The sequence below is a fragment of the Oryctolagus cuniculus genome, chromosome 1 (assembly GCF_964237555.1).
Source record: "Oryctolagus cuniculus chromosome 1, mOryCun1.1, whole genome shotgun sequence".
In the NCBI taxonomy this organism is placed as follows: domain Eukaryota; kingdom Metazoa; phylum Chordata; class Mammalia; order Lagomorpha; family Leporidae; genus Oryctolagus; species Oryctolagus cuniculus.
The window spans coordinates 12,241,926-12,261,234 of record NC_091432.1 but is presented as its reverse complement, the minus strand read 5'-3'; the positions used below and the strand labels follow the sequence as shown (position 1 = coordinate 12,261,234).

Here is a 19,309-nt window from a genome sequence, read left to right as displayed (position 1 = left end):
ATATAGCCAGGTGCCCTGGCAATGGGTGCATATATACTTATTATAGCCACATCATCCTGTGTAATTGATCCCTTAATCATTAGTTAATTCCAATCTTTGTCTCTTTTAACAGTTTTTGTGTTAAATTCTATTTTATCTGATGCTAGGATGACTACATCTGCTTTCTGTTAGCATGGAATATCTTTTTCCATTCTTTCACTTTCGGTCTGTGTGTATCTGCAGCGGATATATGGGTCTTGTTTTTTAGTCCACTCAGCTAGTTTGTATATTTTAATGGGTGAATTTATGTCATTTTCATTATTATCATTAACAATTTGGCCCTACCATTTTCCCATACATATTGCCATTGTTTGCTTTGGATTTCCTTTGTACTCTTACTAGGAGATTTTCTGCCTTCACATTCTTTCATAATGATGACTATAATTATGCTTCTTTGTGTAGTACATCCTTGAGAAACATTTGTAAGGCTAGACAAGCAGTGAAAATTTATTTCAATTTATGTTTGTTTTGAAAGATTTTTATTTTCCTTTCATTTATAAACAAGAACTTTGCTGTACAGTATTCTGGGTTGACACTGGTCTTTTATGAGTTGGACTATGTCTCTCAATTCTATCCTAGACGATAGAGTTTTCCATTAGAAATCAGCTGTTAGTCTAATTTTGGATCCTCTGAAAGTAACCAGACATATCTCTCATGCACATTTTAGAATCTTTGTTTTACTTTTGAAAGTTTGACTGTAATATATCATAATGAAGATTTTTCTGATCTTGTCTGTTAGGGGTGCTATGTGTTTTCTGTGCTTGGATGTCCCCTTATTTCTCCAAATTAGGGAATTTTTCTATTATGTTGCTGAATAGGCCTTCTAATCCGTTCTCTCTTTCCATGCCTTCAGGTACTTCTAAAACACATATGTTTGGTCATTTGACAGTATCCCATAAATCTCAAACACTACTTTCATTTTTTCTATTTTTTCTTTTTTGTCTGATATATTTAATGATTAGTCTTGTATCTCAGATATTCTTTCTTCTGCCTCATTAAGGCTGTTTTTAGGCTTTCCACTGTTTTTTATATTTAATATATTGAAAACTTCATTTCCAATATTTCAGTTTGATTTTTTCTTCATTATCGCAATCCCTCATCAAAATTCTTCATTCATATCATGTATTTATTTCTTTATCTCATGAATTTGTTTCTCTGTTTCTGAGTTTATGATCATTCTTTTGAATTTTGAAGCATTTCATCAATATCTTCATCTTTACATTTTATATTGAATGTTGTTGTGTTCCTTTTGCGGAGTCATATTCTCTTCCTTGTTCTTGTTTCTTGTATTTCTGCATTTATTTTTAGGCATTTGTAGAAATACTTGTTGGTTTTTCTCCTGTGATTTTTTTTTATCTTCAAAGTAAATTTCTGTGGTTTAGTGGAGTGTCTGCTCCTTCGGTAAATACCCAGAAGTGTATGCTGGGTGTGGCCAGGTAGCTCTGGTCATTGCTCAAGTGTGGAGCTAGAATCCAGGGTGACACCCAAGTTGGGTGTGGTAGATCTCTATTGTCAGCAGGGTGGAGGGTATGAATAGTCTGTTGGCCTAATCACAACCTTACCTCCTCTCTTCAAAAGTGATCAATGCCTGTGGTTAGCCCTCAATGGGTACAACCTCAACCCATGCTGGCACATGAACTGCACAAAGGATCTTGCAGTCATCAGTGTGAGCATGGAACCCTCTGCAGTGACCCATCCCAGGCAGTCAGGGAGCTCTGAGACTTCTCTAGCCTTGGCAGTTTGAGCCCTGGAGCCTGTGATAGGTTGAGAGGATGGGAGCACCTCACAGTCCTAAGTAGCTGCCCAGCCCCTTACAACACTCCCCAAGTCGGTAGGGAATATAGATTTTCCCTCTGGTAAAATCTCCTGGTGACACACATGTGCAAGAGCAGCCACAGCCTCAAGTATCATCAAGATGGTGCCTTCTCCCTGCTAGTCACTGCATGCCTTTGTGGGGGAATAGAGGGAAAGAAATGTGCTTTTCCTTCACTCGATTAGGTGGGTATCCTGCTCCCCACTAGGGATCTAGGCCAGACTCAACGTCAGTGTGGGCTGCAAAGCCCTCCCTCAGTATCACCAGTGGCATGGACTGCTGCAGTCTGTTCTCATCTTGCTCTCAGAAGATAGTATCTCCTCCAGCCTTCAACTGTGGGAGTCATGGTTGGTGACCCCACTCACTGCTGTACTTCTGCACTTTCCATGCTGCTCCACAGTGTACCTCTTCTTTCTGCAGAATTTCCACTGCAAATTTCTCTACAATGCTCCCCTGAGAATGCATTGCCTCAGCTTTTCTTCTGCAGTCTTCTCTGGTCAATATCAGCATATCTTTTTCCTATTCAGCCATTTTGAATCCCCCTCTTTGATGTTTAAATTCACCCTGTGAGATAATTTGATTCTCTTAACTGGTGTACAAGCAGCCCAGATATCAAAATTAAGAGAATAATGCTTTGAAATAATTACTGGAAATATATATAAGAAATTATAGGTAAATACACTAAAAAAGGAATAAAAATTAGACCGTATAAAAGACAAATAGAAATACATTTTAGATCTGATAAAAACTTGCAATTTTAAAAAGTTTGCATTAGTTGGGTTTAATGGCAGAATAAATAGTGAAGAATAAACGGACTCTAAATATTGAGACTATCAAAAGTTATTATAAATAAAAGAAAAATGTTTAAAAAATTGAGCCCAGCCATCTGTCACTTGTGAGATAATTTTGGAGTCTAAACATTGTGTAATTAGAGTCCCAGAAGGAGAAAGATAATGTAGCAGAGAAAATCTCGAAATAATTATTGACAGAAATACCTCTAAAATTTTATGAAAAGCAAAAATATACAACCTCAGGAACTTTCAATGAACCCCAAGCTAAAATAAAAGGAAACCTTGTGTAAGTGCATTAAACTACTGAGAACAAAAGATAGAAAAAATCCTGAAAGAAACAAGAGGGGAAACAAAGCAAAACAAAACCGTTGATCTCTCATCTAAAACTGTGCACAACAGACAATGAAGAGTATCTCCAAGAATCTGTTAGAAAGGAAAATGTTAAGATTAGAACTTTAATTTATGGCAGACATGACAGGTTCTAGGATGCCCCTCATGATATTCAAATCCTAGTGCTCACCTCTTTGTGATATCCCCCCTCCTTAGATTCATGTGCTTCTAGAGGGATATGTCAAAAGTGATGAAATATCACTCTTGATTATATAATGTGATATAGACTCCATTTTGCTGGCAGACTCATTCGCTCTTAGTTGGCTTTGAAGAAGCTAGCTGCCATGAGTCCTACAGCCACAAGGAAATGAATACTACCAACCACCACAGGAATCACTATTTGAATCTCAGAGAACACAGCTGGCTTAATGCTTTGATTCAGCCTTGCAAGATACTAAGTCAAGGACCCATTGAAATTATACCTAAACAATATGGAATAATAAAATGTCTATGTTGTTTTAAGCCATAAAATTTGTACTAAATGGGCATGCAACAATAGAAAACAAAAATAGGTTGCAGTACCAAAAATGGAATGACTAATGCATCTATCCAATAATCCTTTTTTTTTTTTTTTTTGACAGGCAGAGTGGACAGTGAGAGAGAGAGACAGAGAGAAAGGTCTTCCTTTTCCGTAAGTTCACCCCCCAATGGCTGCTGCGGCCAGCGCACCACACTGATCCAAAGCCAGGAACCAGGTGCTTCTCCTGGTCTCCACACGGGTGCAGGGCCCAAGGATTTGGGCCATCCTCCACTGCACTCCCGGGCCACAGCAGAGAGCTGGACTGGAAGAGGAGCAATCGGGACAGAATCCAGCACCCAGACTGGGACTGGAACCTGGTGTGCCAGTGCCGCAGGCGGAGGATTAGCCTATTGAGCTGTGGCGCCAGCCAAGAATCCTTTTTGATCCTTTAAGATTGATGGTATGATGAATGTTTTGGGAAAATTCAATGCCACTATAGCTGCACTCAAGAAACATTATGCAAAGTCCTTTATATAAAAATTATACCAGTTGAAAACTCTGACTTGTAGGAATAGTTGCAGGTTGCCATGAATAGTACTATGTAAGAAAATACACAAGATTATTTTTATATTCCTGACTTCTTTGAAACATTTTATTTTTAAAACAACAATGAATAAACAATTGATGTTTTAAACAGATCACTCTGGCTATAATGTGGAGGACTGACTGATGGAAGGAATATAAAGGCACATGTACAGTTAATTAGGAAACTCCTAAAATAGTAAAAGAATAGGTGGTGAGTGTCTGATCTGGGGAAGTATATAATATTAGAGACTGAAAAATATAATTTAGGAGTAAAATTCTCAGGGTAGGACAGGAAAGAGGTGTACTTAGACTATCATGTTATGTTAAGGATGCTGAAGATAAACTGTTCCAGCTTAAGAGATTAGGAGGTGGTGACAATATCATTAACAGAATGAAGAGGCACAGGATGGAGCAAGAAGAGTTAGGGGAGTAGTCAGTTTTTCTAGTCTAGGTGTTTGCCAGGGTTCTCCAGAGAAACAGAACCAACAGGAGAAATATAGATAAATGATGGAAAATTGATATATGATATAGAAATAAATAGATAAGTAGACAGACTTATAGGAATTGGTTCACATGTGTATAAGACTGAGAGGTCTTAAGATGTACAAGCTGGAGATCCAGGAAAGTGGATAGTGTAGTATTAGTCTGAGTCCGAAAACCTGAAAACCAGGACAGCTTAAGTTCCAGTTCATGTTTGCATCCAAAGGCATGGAAAGACCAAACTCCCTGCCTGAAGACAAAGGAAGCAAATTCTTTCTTGCTCAACCTTTCATTCTATTTAGGCTTTCAAAGGATTAAATGAAGTTTCCCACATTTAGGACAAATTAGCTCCATCTAGAATCATTTTTTTTAACTTTTATTTAATGAATATAAATTTCCAAAGTACAGAATATTGATTACAATGGCTTCCCCCCCATAACGTCCCTCCCACCCACAACCCTCCCCTTTCCCACTCCCTCTCCCCTTCATTTCACATCAAGATTCATTTTCAATTATCTTAATATACAGAAGATCAGCTTAGTATACATTAAGTAAGGATTTCAACAGTTTGCTCCCACACAGAAACATAAAGTGAAAAATAATAGATGATTTTTTTTAAATGATGATGAAATCAGATCAGACCTATTGTCATGTTTAATCCCAGTGAGAGTCAAGTTGGGAGTTGATAATTTCTTTTTTTTTTTTTTTTTTTTACAGAAGATCAGTTTAGTATGCATTAAGTAAAGATTTCAACAGTTTGCACCCCCATAGAAATACAAAGTGAAATATATTGTTTGAGTACTCGTTATAGCATTAAATCTCAATGCACAGCACATTAAGGACAGAGATCCTACATGAGGAGTAAGTGCACAGTGACTCCTGTTGTTGACTTTACCAATTGACATTCCTGCCTATGGCATCAGTAATCTCCCTATGCTCCAGTCATGAGTTTCCAAGGCTATGGAAGCCCTCTGAGTTCTCCAACTCTTATCTTGTTTAGACAAGGTCATAGTCAAAGTGGAGGTTCTCTCCTCCCTTCAGAGAAAGGTACCTCCTTCTTTGAAGACCTGTTCTTTCCACTGGGATCTCACTCACAGAGATCTTTTTGCCAGAGTGTCTTGGCTTTCCATGCCTGAAATACTCTCATGGGCTTTTCAGCCAGATCCGAATGCCTTTAGGGCTGATTCTGAGGCCAGAGTGCTATTTAGGACATCTGCCATTCTATGAGTCTGCTGAGTATCTCGCTTCCCATGTTGGATCACTCTCCCCTTTATTTATTCTATCGGTTAGTGTTAGCAGGTACTAGACTTGTTTATGTGCTCCCTTTGACTCTTAGTCCTTTCATTATGATCAATTGTGAACAGAAATTGATGACTTGGACTAGTGAGATGGCATTGGTACATGCCACCTTGATGGGATTGAATTGGAATCCCCTGGTATGTTTCCAACTCTACCATTTGGGGCAAGTCAGCTTGAGCATGTCCCAAATTATACATCTCTTCCCTCTCTTATTCCCACTCTTATGTTTAACAGGGATCACATTTCAGTTAATTTCAACACTTAAGAATAACTGTGTATTAATTACAGAATTAAACCAGTCATATTAAGTAGAACAGACAAAAAAACTACTAAGAGGGATAATGTATTAAGTTGTTCATTAACAGTCAGGGCTATGCTGATCAAGTCACCGTTTCCCATAGTGACCATTTCACTTCAGGAGGTTTCCTTTTTGGTGTTCAGTCAGTTGTCACCGATCAGGGAGAACATATGGTATTTGTCCCTTTGGGACTGGCTTACTTCACTCAGCATGATGTGTTCCAGATTCCTCCATTTTGTTGCAAATGACTGGATTTCATTGTTTCTTACTGCGGTATAGTATTCTAAAGAGTACATATCCCATAATTTCTTATCCAGTCTACCGTTGATGGGCATTTAGGTTGGTTCCAGGTCTTGGCTATTGTGAATTGAGCTGCAATAAACATTAGGGTGCAGACCGCTTTTTTGTTTGCCAATTTAAATTCCTTTGGGTAAATTCCAAGGAGTGGGATGGCTGGGTTGAACGGTAGGGTTATCTTCAGGTTTCTGAGGAATCTCCAGACTGACCTCCATAGTGGCTTGACCAGTTTGCATTCCCACCAACAGTGGGTTAGTGTCCCTTTTTCCCCACAACCTCGCCAGCATCTGTTGTTGGTAGATTTCTGCATGTGAGCCATTCTAACCGGGGTGAGGTGAAACCTCATTGTGCTTTTGATTTGCATTTCCCTGATTGCTAATGACCTTGAACATTTTTTCATGTGCCTGTTGGCCACTTGGATTTCCTCTTTTGAAAAATGTCTATTGAGGTCCTTGGCCCATCTCTTAAGTGGGTTGTTGGTTTTGTTTTTGTGGAGTTTCTTGATCTCTTTGTAGATTCTGGTTATTAACCCTTTATCTGTTGCATAGTTTGCAAATATTTTTTCCCATTCTGTCGGTTGTCTCTTCACTCTCCTGACTGTTTCTTTTGCAGTACATCTAGAATCATTTTTAACCAAATATCTGAGCATCTTGTAGCCTAGTAAAGTTCATGTATAAACTTAACAAAAAAAAAAAAATACACCCCTTGTCAAGCTGGACCCATATACATATCCTTAAACCACACTTAATCCCCAAATAAAGACTAACAGGTCATAATTCTGTCAAACATCATACAACTATACTGCATACAAGAAAAAAATGCACTAACTCCTTTTTAGGAAGACAGGGTAAAGTCTATGAATGATGTTTACTCTTCTTGGTGTCTCATAACTTAGTTTCTATGATATAAAATAATAACACTTAAATAACACTCTGATGTAATGTTAACACATCATATGTTACATTATAAGAGATTAAGAGAATAAAGATTATATATAATATACAGTTTCTGTAACTTATCATGTGCTCTAACCAGTATTTCCATAAGTGATCATATGGTTGTAACTGGCATTTGTAACCACTGTTTTTCACTACCTTTGCCTTTAGTAATCACCTTAGCTGGCCATGGTTCTTTACCTAGTAAATTGGCCCAAGCTGTTATTACTGAAAAGCCTGGACAATTAGTAGTCCTTTCTTCATTGTGTTATTGTAGTTTTCTTCATATGGTAATATTAAGACATCTCCTGTATTGGGGATGGTGCTGTGGTGTAGTGGGTGAAGCTGCCGCCTGCAGTGCTGGCATCCCATATGGGTGCCATTTCAAGTTCCAAATGCTCAACTTCCAATCCATGTATACTCTTATTTCCATTGTTTGTTAGCATTTCAGTTTTCCATTTGTAGTTATGAACAAATCAGCATAGTAACCCATTCTTTTCCTATTAATTCAGAGGCATGAGGAGTCCAAAGTATCAGTTGGCACTTATTTCTTTATTTTATTTAAGTTATACAAGCTTCATTTGTTGCATATATATAGATTTAGGAACATAGTTATGCTCCTCCCAACCTGCCACCAACCCACCTTCCCACCCAAGCTCCAATATTTCTTACTCCTCCTTCTCACAATCCTACTCTTAATTTTTACAAAGATCTATTTTCAGTTTACTTAATGATGATATAGTTAACCCTGCACTAAGTAAAAGAGTAAAACAAATAGTATGAGGAAAGAAAACATTGTTCCTCAACAGAAAAGAGCTTTAATAATAATCAAATCTGAAAATGTCCATTCACCCCTAAAAATTACATTTTAGGTACTATGTTACCTCAGGTCAGGGAAAACATATGATATTTGTTTTTTTGGGACTGCCTTATTTCACTAAGTGTAATGGTATACAGTTGCATCCATCTTATTGCAAAATATGATTTCATTTTTTTACAGCTGTGTATACAAAGGTTGTTGATTCTTGCATGTTGATTTTGTACCCTGCTACTTTTACCAAGCTTTTCTATGAGCTCTAATAACCTCTTAGTGGAGTCTTTTGGATCCCCTATATATAGAATCATGTCATCTGCAAATAGGGATAGTTTGGCTTCCTCCTTCCCAATTTGTATCCCTCTGATTTCTTCTTCTTGCCTAATGGCTCTGGATAAGGCTTTCAGGACTATATTAACAAGCAATGGTGAGAATGGCCATCCATGCCTGGTTTGAATCTTAGGGGAAATGCTTCTAGCTTTTCCTCATTCAACAGGATGCTGGCTGTAGGTTTGTCATGAATTGCTTTGATTGTGTTGAGGAATGTTTCTTCTATACTCAATTTGCTAAAGGTTTTCATCATGAAAGTATATTGCATTTTATCAATTGCTTTTTCTGCATCTATTGAGATAACCACATGATTTTTGTTCTTCAGTTTCTTAATGTGATGTATCACATTTATTGATTTGTGAATTCTGAACCATCCCTACATATCAGGGAGAAATCTCACTTGGTCCAGATGAATGCTCTTTCTGGTGTTATGTTGGATTTGATTAGCTAATTTTTTTGAAGATTTCTGCATCTATGTTCATCAGGAATATTTTCTATAGTTTTCTCTCTCTGTTGTATCTTTTTCTGATTTAGGAATTCAGGCGATGCAGGCTTCGTCAAAGGAGTTCAGGAGGATTCCCAACCTTTCAATTGTTTGAGTAGCTTGAGAAGAGCTGAAATTGCCTGTTCCTTAAATGTCTGGAGGAATTCAGCAGTAAAGCTGTTCAGCCCTGGGCTTTTCTTTCTTGGGAAGGTCTTTATTACTGATTCAGTTTTAGTCTTGGTTATATGGTCTGTTTAGATCTTCTATCTCTTCATGACTCAATTTTGTTAGATTGTATGTATCTAGGAATCTATCCATTTCTTCTAGGTTTTTCAATTTGTTGCCATACAGCTCTTTGTAGTAAAATTCTTGATGATTTTATTTCAGTGGCACCTGCTGCTACGTTTCCTTTTTCATCTCTGAGTTTATTAATTTGGATCTTCTCCCTCATTTTTTGGGTTATTTGGGCCAATGTTGATCAATTTTATCTTAAAAAAAAACAGCTTTCTTTTCACTGATCTTGTTTTCTGTTTCAATTTTGTTTATTTACTCTCTAATTTTAATTGGTTCTTTCCTCCTACCAATTTAGGATTTGGTTTGTTGTTTTTCTGGGTCTTGGAGATGCATTGATAGCTCATTTATTTGGTACCTTTCCTCAACTGACTTTTATAACTTCCAGCTGAATGGTGTCACTGTGTCTTCTGAAGGAAGAATTATTTTCGGTACTAAGGCATATAGTCCTGCAGAGCACGGGCCATGGGAACTTAAAGAAAAAAAATTTCTGGTGGGTTTTTATGAGTAATGGTGAGTAGTGCCACTGTCATTTCCACTCTTGATTCCTGGACCCATGAGTCCTAGATACTTGAAAAAGAGCAACACATAGCAGATGTGTCAAACAAAGTACACAAAGCATACAAAGTCATCTGGAGAACTTTGCCAAAACCCTGCAGAGTACTGCCACCTAGATGGCACTATCTTCAAAAGGTCATTCCACCATTGTATCAACTGCTTCAAGAGGTGGGGGACATGTTTGAATTCCAGAAAAACTGACTCATTTGTTGCATTTGTTTTGCTGTGAAATCAGTTCATTGACCAGACGCGAGGATGTATGAACACCATAATGGCCGTTCAGGATTCTGTAACTCTATAGATGATAGTTTTGGCAGAAGCACTGAATGCAGGGAATGGAAACTCATATCCAGAATGTCTATTTCAGGAAAATAGTGCCCCTTTCCATGATAGAAGCAATCCAGTGTAATCAACCTGCCACCAGGGTTGCTCACCTTGGGGAATAGTGCCATACTGGGTGAAACTTTGCTGCTGGCAAATTGGGCACTAAGTAGTGGCCATAGACAGACTGATCTCAGTAAATAGAAGTCCATGTGGCTGAGTTCACACATAACCCGCATGCCTGCCATGATGTCAAATGTGTTGATGAGTCCATGGGAAAATGCAAAGGTGGTTGGGGTAAGAAGTTGGCTGTTATTCACAGTACAGATCATCATATCCACCTGGTTAAAGGTCACCCTTTTGTGAAGATTCATAGGGGACACAAATATATTTGTGTTTTTTGTCCATACAGAGAGATTCATAGACAAATAATTTCCTCAAATGCCTTATAACCAATTTTAAAATCATGTTCCTTTTAAATCCCTGACCATCCAGCCAAATCTTTGACCACAGATCATAAAAAAGGATATAGTTGCATACACGGCCACTTCTCTTTGTGAGCAATGTAGAAAAACAGGAATACTGCATGAAGTTCTGCTTACTGGTACATGAAGTACCGCTTACTGCTTACTGTTGGGAGTTTCCCTTCACCATAGTCCATCAGGATTTCTCAGAAAGAGGCTACAGTTCTAGAACTGTTCACTACATGTAGCTCCTGAATATCATGTAGAACTGGCTGTAAATCAGGCTCAAGACCTTAATTCCTCTGTCAGTTAGCCATAGAGAACTCCCTGAAAGGCCATAGGTGAATGCTGGGAAAGAGAAGGTGGCATTACAGGAGTGGGGAGCATAGGCATCTGGACCACATCTCTGTATAACTTACTTGTATCCCCTGATCACCTATTTACCATTTGCCTTCGATGATGCAGTGCTGCTGTGTACACTCAATTTTACAGCTTTCTGAGAAAAATAGCAGTTTATGAGGGGAAGCTCAGCTCATATGGTAACCTGGTGACTCACGGTTAAGTCAAGTCTGCAGTCTTTACTAAGATCCAGTAGTAAAGCAAGACATATTGATCAAAAGAGAGTGGTTATATGAATAAGAATGGCAGGGATTTACCTAAAAACTCTGCAAATCTGTAGGAGTCTACCAGAGGCTCCAAACAGTAGTACAGTATCTCTCTCTGCCCAACACTTCAAGCATCATCAGATCTCCTGGACCATATGACTCAAGCAAAATGCATCTTTCTTAGCTACCTGGACCTACAGCAGGGCCTTCTTTTCTTCTGAGACCACTAAAAACTAGCTGTTTAAGTCATCAATAAATGGGCAGAGTAACACACCAAAATCAGGAATATGCTGCTTCTGGGATCCAAACAAGCCCATCAGATGCTGGGCCCCTTTTATTGGTTCTAAGAGGAGTCAGATGCAACAAATTATGTTTCACCTTAGAAGGGATGCCTCAGCATGTCCCATCCCATTGAACCCTGAAACTTTATTTCCCACCCTGTATAATGCAATTGCCTTACCCATGAGTATAGAGTAGTTACTATTCTTGCTCACTATAGTCAGACAACATAATGTCAACAATGTAATCATGACATTTTGTTGACAGGAAATGTGATCGAGTTCCCTGTGAACTAAAAGTTGACATAGGGCAAGAGTTCACATACCCTTAAAGGGTATGTATGTCTGGCCTTCCAAGCTGAAAGCAAATTGGTTTTGGTGGTTTTTTTTACCAACATGTATGGATAAAAAGTTATTTGCCAGATAAATAGCTGCACACAAGGTGTTCATTTGCTCACGTAATGAAATGATATCTCATACAGCAAATGCAGCTGGAGTCACCACTTGTCTAAGCTTAGGAAAATCCATTCATTCACCAACATCCACCTGTCTTCTGCAGAGGTCAACTAGGCAGGTTGAATCAGGTTATGCTGAGAATCCCATTCTTTGCCTCTTTCAGGTCACAGATGGTTTCACTAACCTCTGCAATTCCTTAAAAAATGTGGCATTGCTGCTGGCTTACTATGTTCCTAAGCAAAGAAAGTTGTAGTGGATTCCACTTGGACTTTTCTATAATAGCATTATACCACAGTCTGGGAAATAATAACCCCCAATTTTAACAAATGCTGAGTATAGCTATGCCGATTATGTATTCTAGAACTGTGGAAATAACAATACGATGGGTTTGGGAACCACAGGGGTCAGTCTGAGATGGACCTGAGTTAAAATTCAAAGTATAATCTTATGTCTGAAAGCTCCTGACAGGAAAGCCAGAGTGAACTTTTGGACCTCCTGGTATTAGTATCAACTCAAGGCTTTTGTCCAGTAGTCTCCAAAAGATCTGATTGTTTCCTTTTCAACCCCATGCACAGGAATCCTGATAAAAGACTGAAGATTTCTTTGAGGAAGGCTGGGAGAAGGATTATCATAATAATTTTTGACAATATACCATCATCCTTCTTCAAGGAGACCTGATCAAGGGGTCCTGGGACTGATCTGGGAATTCACTGTGAGGTTGTGATATTCTGTTTTTATGATTCAATTTAGATTTCAGTTCACTTGACCTAGAACTTTTCTGCTTATAAAAATCAATTATTAATTTAGTAGATTTTTATCTATTCCATTTCTTTTAATTAATTATTTTAAAGGCTGAGTTATAGAGAGCTAGAGGCAGAGAGAGCGAGAGAGGTCTTCCACTTGCTGGTTCACTCCCCAGATGGCCGCAATGGCCAGAGCTGTGCCTGTCTGAAGCCAGGAGCCAGGAGTTTCTTCCAGGTCTCTTGTGCTGGTGCAGGGGCCCAAGGACATGGGCCATCTTCTACGGCATTCCTAGATCATAGCAGAGAGCTGGATTGGAAGTGGAGCAGCCAGGGCTCGGACCATTACCCATATGGGATGCTGGTACTGCAGGTGGTGGATTTACCTGCTACACCGCAGTGCCCATCCCATATTCCATTTCTAAAAACACAGTGATCAACTAGCTAGCACCATAAGGTCTGCATTTCAGTCTATTTGACTGCTACTTTGACTCTGCTATACATTATGGTAGCCATGCCCATTTTGCATTTAATGGCTGAGTCCTACTGTTGGCTTTGCCATGCTGGGAATCCAATTACTCCTATTTGGGCTTCCCAATTCAGTGACTATAATTCCTGTTGTCAGGTCTGGCCCACACAGAAAAACAACCACAAAGCTCAGGAATGCTAGTGCTCTACTCACAAATTTGTCACCATAATGGTGAAAGGCAGATCTTTAGGATCCTTCAGTGTGGTCAAACAGGTCTTGAAAAATCCATGCCAACAATACATTCTCCGTAAACCTGTGACTCTTGCTACATAAAATCCAGCTGGTTCCAGCACCTCCAGTTCACTCACATGATACATCTTTTGGTCCATATTTTAGCCAACCAACTAAAATGTCAGGGAGGGCCTCTTCTTACTTGCAATGCTCAAATATTAAATACAGAATTTCTGCTTTGTAAAGCCCATACTAATGAATTCAGTATGATTCAATATTATATTTTTCCCACCATTATTACCCGACCCTGAATATGCATGTCTACTCATGGTCTTTCTCTGGAATTCTGTCTATATAAATCAGAACACTCAGAAGTTCTCTTGCATTATAATATACTTCTTCAATTGATGCATTTTGTACCTTAACTTTGGGGATCTTGAGTCATTTTACAGGTCTAGAAGCAAAGAGGAGTGGCTGGAAGATCAATGCATGGGAAGAGAAGATTCATCAGAATTTAGGGACTCATTGCTGTCAGCTTTATCAAGGTCTCATCATGTCTCCCTATTTCAACTTTTAGTATCCCATTTTCTCCAATCTACTCCCATGTTAACAGAGAATATCCTGCAAAGCAGAGTTCACCTTCCCTTGTAATTCAGCTAGTTTCTAGACAAGATTATGTATTTGGTTTTAAGCAATCTTGGTCCTTTGGCTACAGGAGATAAGTCTCCTTCAGGACACACACAGAAATTTCCAGGTCATTTGTGCTACACTTAAGCTGGGAATTCAAACCCCTAAGGTCATCATTTTCTCTCACTAGCTTGTTTTTCAATAATGGGAACAATGAGTCAATCATATTATATTTATTAATGCTCAAAATGGCTAAAAGAAGATTTTAAATATTCTCATCCCAAAGAAATAGTACTTGAGGTGATGGATATGCTAACTAATTTACCTCAATCATTGCACATATATACTCCATAAATATATTCAATTAGTATTTGCCAACTAAAAATAAAACTAAGAAAAGAAAAATGTTTGAAAAGTACTGTTTATACCATCACTCATCCTTACCAAATGGGGCTTGAACAGGAGTATTCAGTGGAGATATTTTGCATATTTCTGTTTCCAGATCATGCCATTGACCATCAGGGTTCTCTTTATCACTGGAAATAGTAATTATTATCTTTAAATTTAATCACAGTGGACAATCATTTTAGACACCCCAGAGTAGTTATAAAACTAGAAGAACTTAAAATTCTGTTTCTCTAGAACCACTCATTACCAATATCTGGAGAAATAAATTGTATCTGGAGACATGGATTATTATATGAATGAGAGGAGATAGATGATAAATCATATATAGATAGATCAATAGATAGGAATGTTAGATGTGAGAGATAGAGGTAATTGATTATAAGATATTGGCTTATGTTTCTGTAGGCTGAGAAATTCTAATATCTGTAAGCTAGAGATTCAGGAATCCAAAGGCTTGAGAATAAGGAAAGTAAATGCTATATGTTCCAGTTTAAATATGAGTCTGAAAGTAGGAGAAGATAAATATCCCAGCTTAAAGACCACAGGCTGAGGAAGCCAACTGTTTCTTGGTCAACTTTTTTTCTCTTCAGGCAATCAACAGATTGAGGCCCATCCACACGGGGAAGACAATCTGGTCTACTCACACTAGTGATTCAAATATTAATCTCATCCAGACACACACTCACAGACACAGTTGGAGTAATGTTTAATCAAATACTTGAACACACAGTGGCTCAGTCAAATTGACACATGAAGTTAATCAGCACACCTAGTTTATTCTTATTGTCTTGAGTCACAGTCCTGGAAAGGCCTTAGTTGAAATCACCTGTGTAGATCAGGGGAGCTGCTACAACAGAAATACACCCAGCAAGCCCTCACTGAGACATCACTAGTAAGGAACAAAAATTTCATTTTCAAAACATAGTGCAGGGATCCTAAGAAAGGAGCACTGAATCTATGAAACTCCTACTGGCACTTACAATGCCTAGAAAGACAGGAAGGTATATTACATTTCTAAGAACACCAAAAAGGAAACCTCCTGAAGTGAAATGGACACTATGGGAAACGGTGACTTGATCAGCATAGCCCTGACTGTTAATGAACAACTTAATACATTATCCCTCTTAGTAGTTTTTTTTGTCTGTTCTACTTAATATGACTGGTTTAATTCTGTAATTAATACACAGTTATTCTTAAGTGTTGAAATTAACTGAAATGTGATCCCTGTTAAACATAAGAGTGGGAATAAGAGAGGGAAGAGATGTATAATTTGGGACATGCTCAAGCTGACTTGCCCCAAATGGTAGAGTTAGAAACATACCAGGGGATTCCAATTCAATCCCATCAAGGTGGCATGTACCAATGCCATCTCACTAATCCAAGTCATCAATTTCTGTTCACAATTGATCATAATGAAAGGACTAAGAGTCAAAGGGAGCACATAAACAAGTCTAGTACCTGCTAACACTAACCGATAGAATAAATAAAGGGGAGAGTGATCCAACATGGGAAGTGAGATACTCGGCAGACTCATAGAATGGCAGATGTCCTAAATAGCACTCTGGCCTCAGAATCAGCCCTAAAGGCATTCGGATCTGGCTGAAAAGCCCATGAGAGTATTTCAGGCATGGAAAGCCAAGACACTCTGGCAAAAGATCTCTGTGAGTGAGATCCCAGTGGAAAGAACAGGTCTTCAAAGAAGGAGGTACCTTTCTCTGAAGGGAGGAGAGAACCTCCACTTTGACTATGACCTTGTCTAAACAAGATAAGAATCGGAGAACTCAGAGGGCTTCCATAGCCTTGGAAACTCATGACTGGAGCATAGGGAGATTACTGATGCCATAGACAGGAGTGTCAATTGGTAAAGTCAACAACAGGAGTCACTGTGCACTTACTCCTCATGTAGGATCTCTGTCCTTAATGTGCTGTACATTGAGATTTAATGCTATAACGAGTACTCAAACAATATATTTCACTTTGTGTTTCTATGGGGGTGCAAACTGTTGAAATCTTTACTTAATGCATACTAAACTGATCCTCTGTAAAAAAAAAAAAAAAGAAATTATCAACTCCCAACTTGACTCTCACTGGGATTAAACATGACAATAGGTCTGATCTGATTACATCATCATTTAAAAAAATCATCTATTATTTTTCACTTTATGTTTCTGTGTGGGAGCAAACTGTTGAAATCCTTACTTAATGTATACTAAGCTGATCTTCTGTATATTAAGATAATCAAAAATGAATCTTGATGTGAATGGAAGGGGAGAGGGAGTGGGAAAGGGGAGGGTTGTGGGTGGGAGGGACGGTATTGGGGGGGAAGCCATTGTAATCCATAAATCGTACTTTGGAAATTTATATTCATTAAATAAAAGTTAAAAAAAAAGAAAGCTAATCTCACTGTTGGTAAATAAGAAGCCTGAGGATGGTGTAGATCTCCTTTTCCTATAGATCAATTCATGAAGTCCTCTTTGGACACTCTGGAATGTCCATCTCACCTGGCTCCCTCAACTAACACTCATGCATATCTACCTTTCTTTCCCTGCAGCTGCTCTGCTACTTTGCTACTGCTTTGGCTCCGATGGGATCCACGTATAGAGCTGTCAGCGACTTTAAGGTTTTATGCATCACCAAAGAAAGCTGAATTTAGATGTTCAAGGCAAAGCTCTGAAGCATCAACTGACTCTATGGGAGCTAAAGCTACACCAAGGGTCCAAATTTTTTTTTTGACAGGCAGACTGGACAGTGAGAGAGAGAGACAGAGAGAAAGGTCTTCCTTTGCCGTTGGTTCACCCCACAATGGCCGCCGCGGCCGGCGCACCGCGCTGATCTGATGGCAGGAGCCAGGTGCTTCTCCTGGTCTCCCATGGGGTGCAGGGCCCAAGCACTTGGGCCATCCTCCACTGCACTCCCAGGCCACAGCAGAGAGCTGGCCTGGAAGAGGGGCAACCGGGACAGAATCCAGCGCCCCAACTGGGACTAGAACCCGGTGTGCCGGCGCCACTAGGCGGAGGATTAGCCTAGTGAGCCACGGTGCCGGTCAAGATTTTGACATAGAGCATTACCAGCTGGGATACACTGGAGAAGTTTTTAAAATCCCCATTTCTCAGTTTCCTCATTTATAAAAGATGGACAGGAATAGTACCCAGAATAGAGTTTTTGTGAAGACTGAGTAATTTTACAGGTATAGTATTTAAAAGAATATCTGGAAAAAGTAGTCCCTCCTTTTTTCTTCTATTTTGAAATGTGTATAAAACTAATTCTTTCACAAGTAGTTATTTCTTTTTTTTTTAATTTGACAGGTAGAGTTATAGATAGTGAGAGAGAGACAGAGAGAAAGGTCTTCCTTCCGTTGGTTCACTCCCTAATGGCCGCCACGGCCGGCACTATGCCAATCTGAAGCCAGGAGCCGGGTGCTTCCTCCCAGTCTCCCATGTGGGTGCAGGGACCTAAGCACTTGGGCCATCCTCTGCTGCCCTCCTGGGCCACAGCAGAGAGCTGGACTGGAAGAGGAGCAATGAAGACCAATACCCGATGCCTCAACGGGGACTAGAACCCAGGGTGCTGGCATCGCAGGCGGAAGATTAGCCAAGTGAGCCACAGCACCAGCCACAAGTTGTTATTTCTTCTCATGGCACACAGTTGATATGCTTTATGCTAACAAAATCTCTCTTGCCCTCCTCTTTTATTCTGAATTTTACAAACTGTCTCTTTGCTATGCACTTAACTATCCCCTCAAATTTCAGCTGTTGAATCCTTTACTCCCAATGTGATGACATGTGGAGATGAGGACTTTAAAAGTATTAGGTTTGTATCAAGATATGAAAATGGGGTCTTCAAATTTGATTCAGTCCCCTTCTAAGAAGAGACATCAGAGAGCCGGGTTTCTGAATCTCAATCTTTCTCTCTCTCTCTTTTTGTGTTTGTGTGTGTGTGTGTGTGTGCGTGTGTACACAGCAAGAGAATAACTATTTTCAAGCAAGGAACACCAGATATAGACTGACACCTTGATCTTAGATTTTCCATCTCCAGAACTGTGAGAAATAAATTTCTATTATTTAAACCCCTTGGACTACAGTACTTTCTTACTGAGCCTGAGCCTTAGAGGGTGGGAGGGAACGAGTGCACAAAAAGCCTACCTGATTATATGAAACAAGGCATGCCCCTTTTTTCAAGCTAAATCCCTGGCTAATCACAAAGGGAACAGCTCATATCTCTGTATAAGTCAAATAGTAAGAATTAGAGAGTTTATGTCAGAAGATTGATCCAGTGGGAAATCCTTAGATCCTGCCCTTGTAAGCACCACAGAAGTATTTGCTATTATTTTAAGTATACTATACATGTATCATTGTATTAGGGTATCATTGTTTTTAGGGTAGTGAGGAATGACAACTAGAAGAACAATTCAGAAAGGAAGACATCATGCATAAAAGCCTAAACATTCGCAGAAAACTAAGAATTCCAGAGAAGCAGGAAATCAAAGGCTGAGGCCACTAAGCAAAATAGAAGCCTCAGTAAACAGATTTGAGGATTCCTAAGCAAGTGACATCTGGTCACACCAGTTGGCTGCTACTATTGTACTCTCTAGAGTCTGAATATGGGTATTTTAGAAAGGAGGCACTTGCAACAGAGAGCGATGAAAAACTGAAAAACAGAAAAATGAACTTTACCTGCAGTAAGAAAAGAATGAAACCCACAGATCCTTTCTTGGAACTGTTCTTGCAAGGGCATGAGAAGAGGCCTAATCCCATTGATTAGGAATCACAGCGCTTTGTATGAACACTTGGATCATCGTAACTTCCTAGGAATAGCTGGCAACAAGGAGCCTGAAGTAAATGTTTGA

General features: G+C 39.1%; 1 long non-coding RNA gene across 1 annotated transcript in view; it reads right to left on the bottom strand.

Moving 5' to 3' along the window:
- LOC127493038 (uncharacterized) overlaps positions 1-19,309 on the bottom strand; it is a 76,460-nt gene that overhangs the window by 29,500 nt on the left and 27,651 nt on the right. The window lies entirely within an intron of this gene.